A 14,695-nucleotide genomic window follows, 5' to 3' on the forward strand; every position below is an offset into this window, starting at 1 on the left:
AATTTTTTTTTAAAAATAGAACTTCCACGACTTTCTGACATTATTTGGTACAATGCCAAGTTACACCATCTCCCAACTTAAAAGGAGGAAATATCCATTTATCCGTTGATTTGGATGTTCCTTGACTCATATTTTCTCAGCAAAATATCGTCACCTGGCTGACAAACTTGGACATTGTACCTATGTTTACTTCCGTCAGAATTTTTATGAACTGAGGTCATAAATAGTAAGCTTTCTTCAATCTCTCTTAATTGGGAGATGCATTGATAATGAGCAGTTATAGCCTTTTCCTCCTTAGTCTCCAAAACACAAGTCAATAAGTAGCCAAGGTTCACACTCAAACATCAATAAATGTTGTGTAAAACTTGTGACATTATTCCTGGCAGAGTTGTAGTCATGAGTTAAAAATGCCACATGTAGGCTCTGTTGAGATTTTTGTTCAGGCTTCAATGTTCCCAACATGTTCATAGATTTTCAAATTATTGCTAGGTACAGATAAGTGTTAATAATGAATCGCCCTGAAATGATCTCATTTATTTGAGTTTGCACTATTTGAAGTTGGAATTGTGTGAAATATGGTCATTGGTTCTAGCCCAGTGGAAATACACAGTTTGAATTCAAATAATGTCATGTAGCATTCATAAAATGCTCAAATTATTGATCTCCTTGAAGACTGTAAAGTATGGTTTTCTATTTCTTGTATCCTGCCAAAGTCAACATTTTTAAAAGTAATTTGCTTTCAAAGTTCCTACCAGCATTCAGAATGAATCCTTATAGGGAATCCGTGCACTGAAAAATACTTCTCCCACAGTACTTTAACAACTGTGAAAGCATTTTAGTTTCTCATTTTATGTGCCCATGCATATCTAGTGAAATTATTAGTCACTACTAAGGTATGGCTTGTATAAATGATAAACAGTTAATGCCCATGAGTTCCAATAGTTTGCTAGTGCAAACTTTTCAAGTACAGAATGCTTGTATTTGTGTGTATGTGCATATGCATATAACAAGTTTCATATTTCTAAGTGAAGTCTACAGATATTTTACGCCATTAAAATCTGTTCCTTACTAGCTTCAGGGTTCTCTTTTGGACCATCTGTCCACAATCTGTTGTACGGATTAAATTTTTTTGCCAGGAATTGAAGTAAAGTTCACTGGCTTGTAGTTGGCAGACTCCTTCCTTTCCCCTTTCTCAGAAACTGGTATGATATTTGCCCTTTTATAATCCTTTGATGCTTTTCCTTTTTTACATAACTTTTGAAAGATCATTGACAATGAGCTCCTTGAGGGCAGGAATTGTCTTCTGGCTTTCTTTTTATCCCCACTACCTAGCAGCAACTCCAACATTTGCTGTTCAACTGCCCCATTGGGTCTTTCTCTTTATGATCCCATGGACCATAGCACACCACACCCTTCGGTCCTCCACTAATTCCCAAAGTCTGTCCAATTGCTGTCCATTGCTTCTATGACATTACTTATCCATCTCATCCTCTGCTATTGTCTTCTCCTTTTGCATTCAATCTTTCCAAGCATCAGAGTCTTCTATCTTCTTATTATGTGGCCAAAGTATTTAAGCTTCAGCCTCAGTATTTGTCCTTCCAATAGTCAGTGTTAATTTCTACAAGTGTTGAGTGATTTGATCTTCTTACTGTACAAGACTCTCAAGAGTCTTCTCCAACACCACAACTCAAAAGCCTTAGTTCTACAGCATTTAGTTTTCCTTATAGTTCAACTCTCACAGCCATATATTACTACTGGATAAACCATGGCTTTGACCATATGGACCTTTATAGGCAAGGTAATGACTCTGCTTTTTGGTATGCTGTCCAGATTTGCCATAACTTTTCTTCCAAGGAGCGCACATCTTTTAATTTCATGAGTGCAGTTGTCATCTGTAGGGATCTTTGAACCCCAAAACATAAAACCTGACACTATTACCATTTCTTCTCCCTCTGTTTGCCAGGAAGTAATGGGACCAGATGTCACAATGTTAGTTTTTGTTTTAATGTTAAGCTTCAAGTCAGCTTTTACACTGCCCTCTTTCTTCCTCATCAAGAGGCTTAATTCCTCTTCACTTTATGCCATCAGAGTGATATCGTCTGTGAATCTGAGGTTGTTAATATTCCTCCCAGGAATCGTAATTCTGACTTTTGATTCATCCAGCCTGGCATTTCATGTGATGTACTCTGCATGTATGTTAAACAAATAAGGTGACAATTTATAGCCTTGTTGTACACCTTTCCCAATTCTGAACCATTCAGTTGTTCCATGTTCAGTTCTAACTGTTGCTTCTTGACCCACATACAGGTTCCTTAGGAGACAAGTAAGATGACTTGGCACATAGTAAGTGCGTAATAAATACTTAGGACTTGGCATATAGTAAGTGCTTAATAAATGCTCATTGATTGTTAATGGCTCAGCAATCACATCAATACTCAAGGATATGGTTCATCATTCATCCAAGGGCATCTAGGTGCTGTTTTGCTACCTCCTTACTTATCTGGGGTAACATCTACCTATCAACTACTTCTATCCTGTTCTTTACAATCCAAAAATCATTCTCCTTTACAGAGAAAACAGAATTAAATTGAGAAAGTCTTCCTTCGCTCTCTCATCGGTTATCTCATTTATCCTCAGATATCCTGCCTTTTTATTCTCTCATTTTCCTTCCATGAAACATTTTAAAATTCCACTCTTCTATGATTTTTCACTTTTTGCAGTATTTTGAGATTTAGTCATTCTTACTAAAGGCAGCTGGGTGGTCCAATGGATAGGGCACCAGACCTGGAGACAATAGTTGAGTGACCTTGGGCAAGTCACTTAACTCTATTTGACTCATCCTCATCTGTGAAATGAGCTGGAGAAGGAAATGGCAAACTATTCCAGTATTTTTGCCAAGTAAACCCCAAATGGGGTCACAAAAAGTCAGACATGACTGAACAACAAAAATCCTTATACTGTTTTTACAGAACCATGCCATGCTTTTGCATTCATTCTGTTATCTGCCCTTGCCAATCTTCTATATGTTAGCTAAGTTTGCTGGAGACTGACTCCTTTATGGACAAGGGCAAAGTTCTCAGAGCATAGCTGGAAAGTTTCTGGAAAATGTAGTTTCAAATAAACAGCGTTGTTTCTTCCTGTCCTGGGAGACAATGAGGGCCTTGTTGTATCTCCATGAGGAGATGTACAATGACAAAGGGTTATGTTGTGGCTGCTGACACGATAGCACCCTGTGCATTGACCCACTGGATTGCAAAAGGAGGCTGAGTCTAGAAACCAAAGTGAAAAGGTGAAGCGAAAGCAAAGAGGAGAAATGTATGTTAAGGAGATGGAGTGTAACTAGGATCCAGAGTAGCAGCCACTGAGGCAGAAAGGACATCTGAGACTACAGTATAAGGACTTTTCATCTAACTGAGAATTCATACTGAAATGGCTCTTCTCCCTTTTCTTGTCCTGAAAAGACAGATATCTAATCCAGTGTTTTGTTTTTAGAGTTGCTTGCTTGTTGATTTAACTAATACCAAAACTGACTGATTTAAGATAAATAATTAATCTAAGTTCCTGGATGTGTGCTCTATTATCTGGTAAAGGGAAGGTACAGAGAAAATAGGCAGTGTTTGGCAGTTACATATATAGGATCAAAAAAAAAAAAAAGGTAGAAATTCAAACCCTTATTTCAAAGTGCCAGGTTTCTAACCTGGTTGGGAGCTTATATAGTTAAAAATAGAGAAATTTAATGTATTTTAAGTAAGTATTACAAAGTAGGCAAAGTTGGATCAAGGGTTTTCTGGGTTGGGTATTTTTTTTCTTTAAGCTAAATCAAGTCCATTGTCATTGCTTTTTGGAAGGAGGTTGAATTCTCAGACCATAGTTCTTTTTTTGTTGTCCCTCACCCCACCCCCACACGTACAAAGAAAACTCTCTGTGGGGATGGAGTTGAAGGTAGTGACTTGAGAACAAGACTTGACTACTGGGAGGAGAAAAAAAGTGTCTAGGCTAGTTTGGTAATGCCCACATTCTAAGGGTGGGGTCCAAAAGAGGAAGTATCTCTTCCTTTCCTTTTTAACCTTCAAAATCTTCATAGAAAGCACAAAGGTCCCATGTATATATGTATGTATGTGTATGTGTGTATGTATATACCTACATATATATGTATATACATACATATATCTTTTAAAAATCTAAATTGGTTGTTTGATGGTCCGTGTATATATCTTTTCATACAACTCCAATTTCTCCTCATCATTGAAATTATTTCTCTTTTTGTCTTTAGAATTTTATCCAACCTATTATTCCTCTGAAATCTTGAAATCTGCTTTCTAAAACTCTAGGGTGCATGTCAGATTGGTTTTTAACCTCCTCTTTCTTGAATTCTAAAGGGAGTGGATGGTCACTTAATCTTCTAAGGTTCCATCATCGTTTCAAACCCTAAAACCAATTCCTGATTCTTAGTAAGAGGTAGATTCAGAATAGAATTTCTCCTAGTAAATAGGGTCTATTTAGTTCCTCAACATTTGAAGGACAAAATTATCATTAAAGTAAGCTAAGAATTTAGTAGATGCTCTGTTTTTGACACTCAGATAAAGTATTGTAGAGTGAGTAGAAGGGAATTATATTTAAGTTTTGAAAACTAGGCTGGGCATAGGGTGTGAAAAGCTTTAAATGACAAATGATGGAATTTATACTTGATCTTCTAGGTGAATGAGAGCCAATGAGTTTATTGAGTAAAGGGAGTGATGTGGTCATATCTGTATCATATGAAGGATGAATTAGAGTGAGGAGAGGCTAAAGTAGTGAGACCAAATAAGACACTTGGAATATTCCAAGTCCATCATATTGTTATTTACCTCGGTAATAAATAAATAAAATAAGTAAATAAAACTAATCCTGGCATTCTGGGCCTTAATCTCTTCTATGTGATGTCTAAAGACGTTTATTTCCCATAATTTCTCTAAGAAGTTTAGAGGTTAAACATCTTTTGTTTTAGCTCTACTTTGTTCAGTTGCATCAAATTCTTTGTGATCCTGTGTATCATACTATCCATAGAATTTTATTGGCAAAGATACTGGTGTGGTTTACCATTTCTTTCTCCAGTAGATTAAGGCAAACAGGTTAAGTGACTTACCTAGGGTAAAAGTAAGCAACTGAGACTGGATTTGAATTCGGGTTTTCCTGACTCCAGGCCCTGAACTCTATCTACTGAGTCATCTAGCTGCCTCCATTGGTTCCACCTAGGGAGGGGCAGAGTAGAGGGATAGAGAGACAAGAATTCTGACAAGTGAAGGAACCTTGCTAATAGGGACAGGATAAGACTTAGAACTATGATTTCATTGGTATAGGGAATTCCCAGAAACTCTCTCTACTAACACAGATTGGTACCCTTTCTGCAGCTTATAGTTCTAAGAGTAATCTCAGTCATTGAGAGTTTAAATGACTTACCTTGGGATGTGTCAGAGGCAGGACATGAACCTGATCTTCCTGGTTTTCAAGCCAGCTTTCTGCACTTCAAACAAGCTGCTCATAGACATGAAAAGATTTGCTTCCAGACCAGACAAATTTGTGAACAAAGACCAGGGTTGAAAATTCCAGTTGCTAAACCAAACTGTCAAGGGCACTTTAATATGCTCAAAAGAAGAAAGCTTGTTCTACCCTAATGAATTTAGACTGCATTCACTTCACATTTCTAGGGATTAAGGATGACTTTAAAGTTACGGACCAAGATAATACCATATTTATTGGTTAAATCATAGACATTTAGAGATAGAAGTGATTTTTGTTGCTGTTGACATGTGCCCAACTCTTTGTGACCCCATTTGGGGTTTTCTGGGCAAAGATATTGGAGTGGTTTGTCATTTCCTTCTCCACCTCATCTTACAGATGAGAAACTGAGGCAGACAGGGTTAAATGATTAGCCCAGGATCACAAAGCTAGTTACATGTGTCTGAGGTCAGATTTGAACTCAGGAAGATGAATCTTCCTGACTCCAAGACCAGAACTTTATCCATGGTGCCACCTGGCTGCCAGAAGTGATCTTAGAGATCATCTAAATTCTAACTTCATTTTACAAATAGAGGAATTGAGGCCCAGAGAAGTTTTTAAAAAAAAGAAGGAACTTGCTTAAGATCGTAAAGCTAATGAATAACAGAGCAAGTGTTAAGAGTCTGAGTTTGAATGATGTGATGTACCCTACCTGAAGTATTCGATTCATTTTTTTCTGAGTCTCAGTAGTCTCATCTGTAAAATAAGGGAGGCTAGACTAGATCATCTCTAAAAATCCCTTCTAGCTCAAAATCTATGCTTCTATGATTGCAAATCTAGTTCTTTTGACTCCAAATCTAGCACATCATTGACTATAGTACCCCAAAAATGTTGTAACTAAAGGGCACTTTAGTAATGATATGATCTATTTTAATCCCTCCATTTTACAGAAGGGTAAACTGAGATACAGAGCCTCACCCAAGGCATTTATTTGTATGATTTATTTATTTATTTGTATGATTTGTTCACTTATTTCTATTTATTAATTTTTGCCCCTTCTGTACCCAGAGGTCCCCAGAATTCTGAGAGGAACCATCATGGCAACTATAATAGCCTGGGTTTTTTAAACACCAGATGGGATTGGGATAGCATGATTGGCCTTAAATATGATATATACTTAGAACAATAAGCAAAATAGGATGTCTTCCTAGGACCTAATTTTCACTTTTCTGGCTAATTAAATGTCAAAAGTGGGAGGAAATGCTCATATCTGATTGGTAGGTGGAAGACAGATTTGTGTGCAAAGTCACATCACTAGCTAAAGTTCCACTTTTTCACTCTACGTGGCAAAAGGTAGTCCTTTCAAAGTTGAAATCATCACTTGAACATTTAGTGAAAGAAGCAATATGGGAAAGGTTTGAGGCACTGAATTCAATGCAAAACCACTTGAATTTATTGACAAAAATGATAGAGCTGCCAAAACGATTTGTACAAAGAATCAGTCTAATTCAGGATCATTTGGGGGGGGGGACAGTGGGGGGAGGCAGGGTTCTACCATTTTAGTTAGAAAAGCATACTATGCTGCTTTTGAATTCTCCAACAAAAAGATGTTAGGAGCAGCTAAGTGGCACCATGGATAGAGTGTCAGTTCTGGAGTAAGGAAGACTCTTCATGAGTTGAAATTTAGCTTCAGATATATAACTAGCCTTGTGACCCTGGGCAAATCACTTAACCCTGTTTGTTTCAGTTTCCTCACCTGTAAGAAGATATGGAAAACCACTCTAGTATTTTTGCCAAGAAAACCCCAAATGGAGTCACAAAGAGTCAGATATAACTGAAAAAAATGATTCAAAATGAATGAATGAGCATTAAGATGTTATTAGATATTACAACTGTAGTTCATCTCTGGAATCTTTAATTAGAATTATTTAGACTCTAGGAAATGAGAACATGAGACAGGTCAGAGTTTAAAGATGACCATTCTTAAGACAGGTTTTCTTCCAGAATTTTAAGATAGGTACCCTATACGTAGTCTTCTTCCTCTTCTGGAGATTTTTAATGTCCCTATAAAGGCTGAAGAGGATATAATTAATTCCTCCTCTTTTTCTCATTCAATCATTTTTGAGACTTTCCTTCTCTGTTTCAGATGTTTCCAGATGTTGCAGGGGCAGATTAAAGACAATTTCCCTTCCCCTCTTTCTTCTTTTTTCTCCTAGTATATTCTCTTTCCCCTTCCTTTTATTTTTTTTTTTGAAGACCATTAAAATGTAATGAAATCACTCTCACATTCTCTTGTCAATTGCTGTTATGATGTCATTGTTATTGCTACTGGTGCTAATGACAATGATGGCACCAAAGAACTGATGAGATGCCTAAGAGAGAGGGAATATGTAGAAAGATGAGATGGTCCAGGAGAGTTCCAGGAGATGGTCCAGGATAGAACCTGGAGAATAACCATACTTAAGGAGCAGGAGATGGATGATGATCCAGCAAAGGAAGCTACTATATCGGCAGAAGAAGAGCCAAAAGAGAACAGCAGCATAGTAGCCAAGGGAAGACAGGAGAAGACTATTAAATCCCAGCTCTGCCATGAGACTATCTTTCGAGTCTTGGGCAACTTTCTTAAACTCTCTGAACCTCAGCATCTACATTTGTAAAACAAGGGGGTTGGATGCACCGATCTCTAAGCTCCCTTCTAGGATTGAAATGCTATGATTTTATAGTTCCCTGGCGAGTATCTATGTGTTGAATTAGAGTTCAGACTATGCCTATAAGTTAACTCTGACTAGGCACTTCCCTCAGTGGTATGGGGATCCTCTTCCCTAGTTAGTGATAGACTCAAGATTTTTTTGCCCAAAGTATTTTTTTCCAGCACTCTAAACAAGTTCTTTGGATATGAGAAGGTCTTATGGAATCAGAAGATCATCCTTGAGGTCATCAGAGACAACTTTTCTGCTACTAGGTAGGATTATTTCAGGGAGAGAGTCTCAAACTAATCTTTTCTAATACCTTATTGCTTATTTGTGTCTCCATTCAAAATATTTGCATATTTTGCACAAACATACAGAAGTAGCTGGGAAGCCTACAGACTTCACATATTTAACCTGACACTCTATAATCCATAAGAAACCTGGGAATGCAGGTGATTTGAATTTCACACATCATTTAAGTGTTTCTGCATCCTGTACACAACAAAATCTAAAGATGACTATTTTGAGTGAAATGATTCACTAGACCAAAGTTATTAAGCAATAAAGCCACCCAATGCTTGAAAGAATGAGCCTTCATAATTAACAAGTGGCTAGCATGCCAATCAGGAAAAAAAGTATGTTTGAATCCTAATGGTTGTGGTCTAGGACTGACTCAGGCTGGTCCAATAGTTCAGAACTTCTTAAACTTTTCCCACTTCCCATTTCTGACCCCTTGTCTTGGAGTTCATTGGCATTGAGGGCATGCAGAGTGCAAAGTGTGCATGCTTTGTGTTCAGAACCAAGAAACTGGGCAATGCAACATGGTCAAGTGCTGCCAGAATTACCTCAGATTCATTACGTGTTTAATTTTGAATTAATTTTTGGTTGTTGCATGTTCAGAAACCTTTTATTATTGCCAAATTTTTTGTGACCTAGGTCATGACCAACAGTTTAAGAAGCACTGCAGTAGTTCAGGTGTGAGACTGGAATCAATGAGATGCTTGCATAGACCATCTAACAGCTAACAAGAAGAAGCTAACAGTCACAGTATTAAAAGCATCTGGCTCTAAGTTTCATTCCCCAATTGACAAATGGTCACAGTATATAATCAAGCAGTTTTCAAAAGAAGAAATCAAAGCTATGAAAAGTCATGTAAAGGATACATTGTCATTAATAATTACAGAGGTGCAAATTGAAACAATCCTGAGTTTCCACCTTCCACCCATAGCATTGGCAACGTGGACAGAAAAGGATAAATACTAGAGAGGCTATGAGAAAATAGGTACATTCATGCACTGTTGGTGAAACTGTGAACTGGTCCAACCATTGCAGAAAGCAATTTGAAACTCGAAGAGGTCAAATAAAGTAAAAATGAGAAAGGAAGGAGAATAAGCATTTATTAAGTGCCTCTCATACGAAGCACTTTAACAAACTCTATCTCATTTGATTCTTACAATAACCATGTAAGGTAGGTGCTATCGTTTTACAGATGAAGAAACTGAGACAGACAGAGATTATGTGACTTGTTCAGTGTTACACATTTAGTTCATCCTGACTCTAAGGTCAGAGCTCGATCTACTGCACCACCTCATATATACACATACATGCATGCAAACACAAACATTTTTAGCAGCTCTTTTTGTTATATTCAAGCACTTGAAATGAAGGACATGCCCATCTGCTGAGGAATGGCTAAATAAATTATTTTATATGAATGTAATGGCATACTATTGTGTCATATGAAAAGATGAAGAGGATGATTTCAGAGAAATCTGGGAAAATTTGTATGAACTGATGCGGTATGAAGTGAGCAGATCCAGAGAATACTTTATACAATAGTTTTGAACATCTTAAGAACTCTGATTAATTCAATAACCAATGATGATTCCAAAGGAAAAATGATGAAATGTGCTACTCATCTAGAGAGAGGTAATGGATTCAAGATGCAAAATGAGACATATATTTGTATATAGCCAATATGGAATTTGTTTTGTTTGACTGCACTTCTGTTACAAGGGTTTTGTTTTCCTTTTATTTTTCCAATGGTAAGGAGAGATGGGAAGGAGAAAAGAATAAATATTTATTAATTGAAAAAAATCAAAAGAAAGAATATGAATGACAAGGATATCATGTTAGTTCAGTAAGACACACAGCTCTACCATGTCTCCATATGGAAACACATCTGGTCAGAAGGTGTGTTGACTTCACAGCAAGTGGGCATCTGAAGAGCAATGATATCTGAAAGATTGGCTATTTAATATCCCAGGCCACTGGAAAATTACATCAAAGGTTCAAATATCCTAGAAACCAGTCAAGAATTTAGGACAACTTCCCTGACTCTTAGAGAAAGACTAGCACAGACCAAATGCTAAGACTCTAATAGATATGAATTCTACTACCCCTTGGTGGGACTTAGCAAAGTCCTGGGTAGGATTTAGCAAAATCCTAAAGGCCTTCAATAGTACCTTCCACCACTGAAAGACTTTAGGATCATTCCTGAACAGCTCTGACCTTGAAATGCTAAATGCCTGGTACAGATAGCACAGGAAGCTAGTGTAGGTAAAAGAAAAGAAGAAAGAAAGGAGGAAAGAAGGAAGAAAGGAAGGAAGGAAGAAAGGAGAGAGAGGGAGGGAGGGAGGAAGAATTTGACAGTCTCTCGAAGGAACAGAGACTGCATATGGGAGGAGAAGGAATATGAGAAATTGCAGGTTTTGCTTTTGGAAAGATGAGTCCATCATGTAGTGGATGTTGTTGGGGGGCAGTTCAGAGCAGAACTTTGACTGGAAAGGGAGAATGATGGGTAGGCACAGCACCAGGAGCATTAGGACCACAGCATATACTATGAGTCACTGATCTTCATTATGGGTCAGGGTCATTTGTAGCGAAGTGGTTAAGAGGTCATTATCCTCTTGCATACAGCCTGTCGAAGTGCTGTCCCTGTCCCATACTTAACAAAGTTTCAGGGTCTCTTTCCTCACTTCTATCCAGAAACTTGATTGCCTCTTAGCCAGCTAGAAGATTCTTTTTCTTCTAGGTAAACATGTATCCATCATAATAAGGCCAGGACAGTTTTACTTTCTCCCAGGTTGTTAGAAAACAAGGCAGCTGCCAAATGGACCACACTTTTGTCCCCCAAGCCTTTTTCTGAGAAGTTATCTAAACCTTACTGGGAAAAGGATATATGCCAGCTGAGAGGGATCTGAGTCATTTCACCAAACCTTGAGGTCTGGCCAACTCTGCTTCAGGGGTGGAAGAGAAACAGGCCAGAGAGTGTCAACCAGAATGTCCAAAAATAGTCCATCCTTATCAGTTAAGTCTTCCTGGAGACTGGATCTTAAAAACTGATAGGGCAGAAGAAGCTTACCCTTTTCAAGAGTGGCACTGATTGAGGACATGGCTTCTGGGTGTCTGGGAGGTGGGACACTGAACTCTAGTAGTCAGAGAACATGATGACAAATTTGTTGTCTAGCAGTGGGTGGGAGATGGGGGGAAGGAAGGGCCATTTTGACAGTTGGGGACAAGTTGAGGACCACAAGGGATCAATAGTCTTTCCAATGGGCACAAATAGCCCTGTTGGGCAGAAGTATTGCCTCACCCTTAGTTGGAGGGGTCATCATACTGTCCTATATCCAGAGCAGCATCATAGCCCATATGACCAGATTATAAATGGACCTACTTCAAACCTCTACTTTTCTTATAATAGAATTATCCCAGTTATCCAGTTCAACAGAGGGCATATTATTTCTCTGATGGATGCTAACATGCCTCTCCCCAAATAAAAAATTGTATGCTATAGGAAGCACTGGCAAAATTCTTCCATTAGTCCTAAGCCCAAAAAGGAGAACTCTTTGACCGCTCAATCTTGCTCTCTCCGCTCCCATATCACTAGACTAGAACTACGTCCACCACCTACAAATTAATACAGATGAAGATCTTATCTGATTCCTTCAAAGCTCTCTCACATACCAATCATGTGGGTCATAGCCCAGCCTATTAGGTAGATTGTATTTGCCTGGATGGTTATTACTGTCCCTATTTCCTCCTTAGATACACCCCATGCCTCAGAGTATTAATGGCCTTTGAGGTCCAGTTTCAAAAGCCTTTCTCATAGTAAGCAGAGTCAATGGTGAACCAGACAAACAGAAGTTCCTCTGGAGTCAGGTCCTCATGGACAAGGGTCCATTGGGTTAGTAGAGGAGGTCAAATGTTAGGGATGGAACTGAAGGCTCCAGTTTCTGGCAAAGTCAAAGCCTTTTTGTAAAGGGTAGTAATATCCATGGGACCTGGGCAAGCATTATCTCACACATATCATGTACACTTAACAATGCAGGCCTCCCATCTTGTTGGAGATGGTGGGGAGCATCTTGTATCACCCAATTCGTAACAGGCAACTTTAATGAAAGGGGATGGTATGACATTGTATTATCTGTTCAGTAGCAACTAGGACAGGTAACAGGTGAGCAAATGTTTTTTAAAAACGGTATATTGAGTGGCTACTTCAGGGAGCTTATACTTCCATAAGCCTAAAGGTTTATTGGGCCAACCTTAGGTGCCTTTCAAAGCCTCTACTCAGCCTGGTCTTTATGGGAAGAAATATTTAAAGACAAAGCCACCCTCCTCCCAGGGCATAAGAGTTCTGGGGAAGAGTTTGAGGTACTTTAGATATCCCAGGACTATTGCTCTGGGCCCCATGTAAAATAGGCAGACTTTTGAGTAATTTGTTAATGGAGACCATAAGGATATCCAGGTGGGGAATATGAATTCTCCAAAACATGAAGAGTCCAAGAAACCCCTGGGCTTCCTTGTGTCAGTCAACAAGTGTCCATCACTGATTCTGAACTGTAGCTAGACTTATTTGGGTTCTCCCTAAGTACTATATTCCTCAAACTTTAACTGAGTGCTCTGGACCCTGATTTTCTTAGGGTCAATCATCCACCCTTCATCCTATACATCCACTGCCATCTGCTCTACAACCTCTGCCTCCATGACCTCATCCAGTCTGGTCAACCTCCTGTCATCAATGTAGAGGTATACAACAATTTCCCCAAAATGGGAAACCTCTTTCAGGTTTCTGCTCATCAGACTGTGGCAGCAGGAGGAAGAGGTCAAGTAGCCCTGAGGAAAGATGTTAATAGACTGTTTTTCTTGGTGCAAGTGTACTGCTTTTGATTAGCCTTAGTCATTGAAATAGAGAAAAAGGCAAGGTTAGCAATTCCATACTACTCACTGGGTGTCAGGGCTACCTGACCATCTTATTAATAAGGTCAGGAATGGCCTCATTGCACTTGTGACAACTCTGTTCAGCTTCCTACAGTCCACTGTAAATATGCCTTCTGCCTTCCTCACATGCCACACAAGGTGGTTATAAGGGGAGCTGGTGCAGTGAAGTTATCTGGCCACCTTCATCTCCATTACTAGGAAGGATATAGCTTTCACCCCATCCTGGGCCCAATATTATTTGGTATGATCCTGAGCAAGTCAATTAACCTTGGTCTGCTTCAGTTTCTTCATCTGCAAAATGGAGACAAAACTAGCACCTACCTCATAGGGTTATTGTAAGGATAAAATGTGTTATTTGTAAAGAATTTTGTAAATCTTAAAGCACTGTATACATGCCATTTTTATTATTATTGTTACATTTGCTGTAGAGGAAATTTGTTTTTTAGTTTCAGTTTGTACTAGATGGCATCTTAGTGATTCTGTGGCTAGTTTCACATTCCAAAATATGGAAAGTGTTTCTCTCCATTGCATTTTGGAGTCTAAGGCATAAGTGGAAATGATGATAGGTTTCTGGCCTCTAGGAACTGGATGCTTTTCAGGTCTTCTGAGATGGCGCTTTTAGAGCCTTTCCTAATCTGGAGTCATGCCTTTCAGACACACAAGGAGGAAAAAGTTATAATCAGCTAGAGGGCTGTTCAGGAAGAGATAGAAACTGGTCCCAACATGTTGCCATGTGGAACAGGAAACAGTAATTGTGCAGCCAAGGCTCACTCCTGGGTTTTTTCTTTCACAGCTCAGCTCTTTAATCTAGGAGTTCCAGTCAAAGCCAAAGACAACAGTTGTTACCGCTCTGTAGTTCTATTACTTTTCATTTTTTTTTGAATGAACAAAAATCTATTTTCTTTTCCTCTCACCTCCACCTCTACCCCATTGAGAAAGAACAATAAAACCCTTATAGCACAATATGAATAGTGAAGCTAAACAAATTCCCTCATTGTCCATGGTGAAAAAATGTATAGTTCATTTTCATCTTGGATTGATCACCACTCTGTCAGGATATTGGTGGCATGCTTCATCATGGGTCCCCTAGAATCATGGTTAATTACTGCATTGATCAGAGTTTTAAAGTCTTTCAAGGTTGTTTGTTTTTACAGTATTGTTGTTATTATATACATGGTTCTCCTGGTTCTGCTCACTTCATTCTGCATCAATTCATACAAGTTTTCTCAGGTTTCTCTGAAATGGTCACCTTTATTACTTCTTTCAGGACAATAGTATTGCATTACATTCATGTGTCATTAATTTTT

Source organism: Notamacropus eugenii, chromosome 1 (assembly GCF_028372415.1).
Source record: "Notamacropus eugenii isolate mMacEug1 chromosome 1, mMacEug1.pri_v2, whole genome shotgun sequence".
NCBI lineage: Eukaryota > Metazoa > Chordata > Mammalia > Diprotodontia > Macropodidae > Notamacropus > Notamacropus eugenii.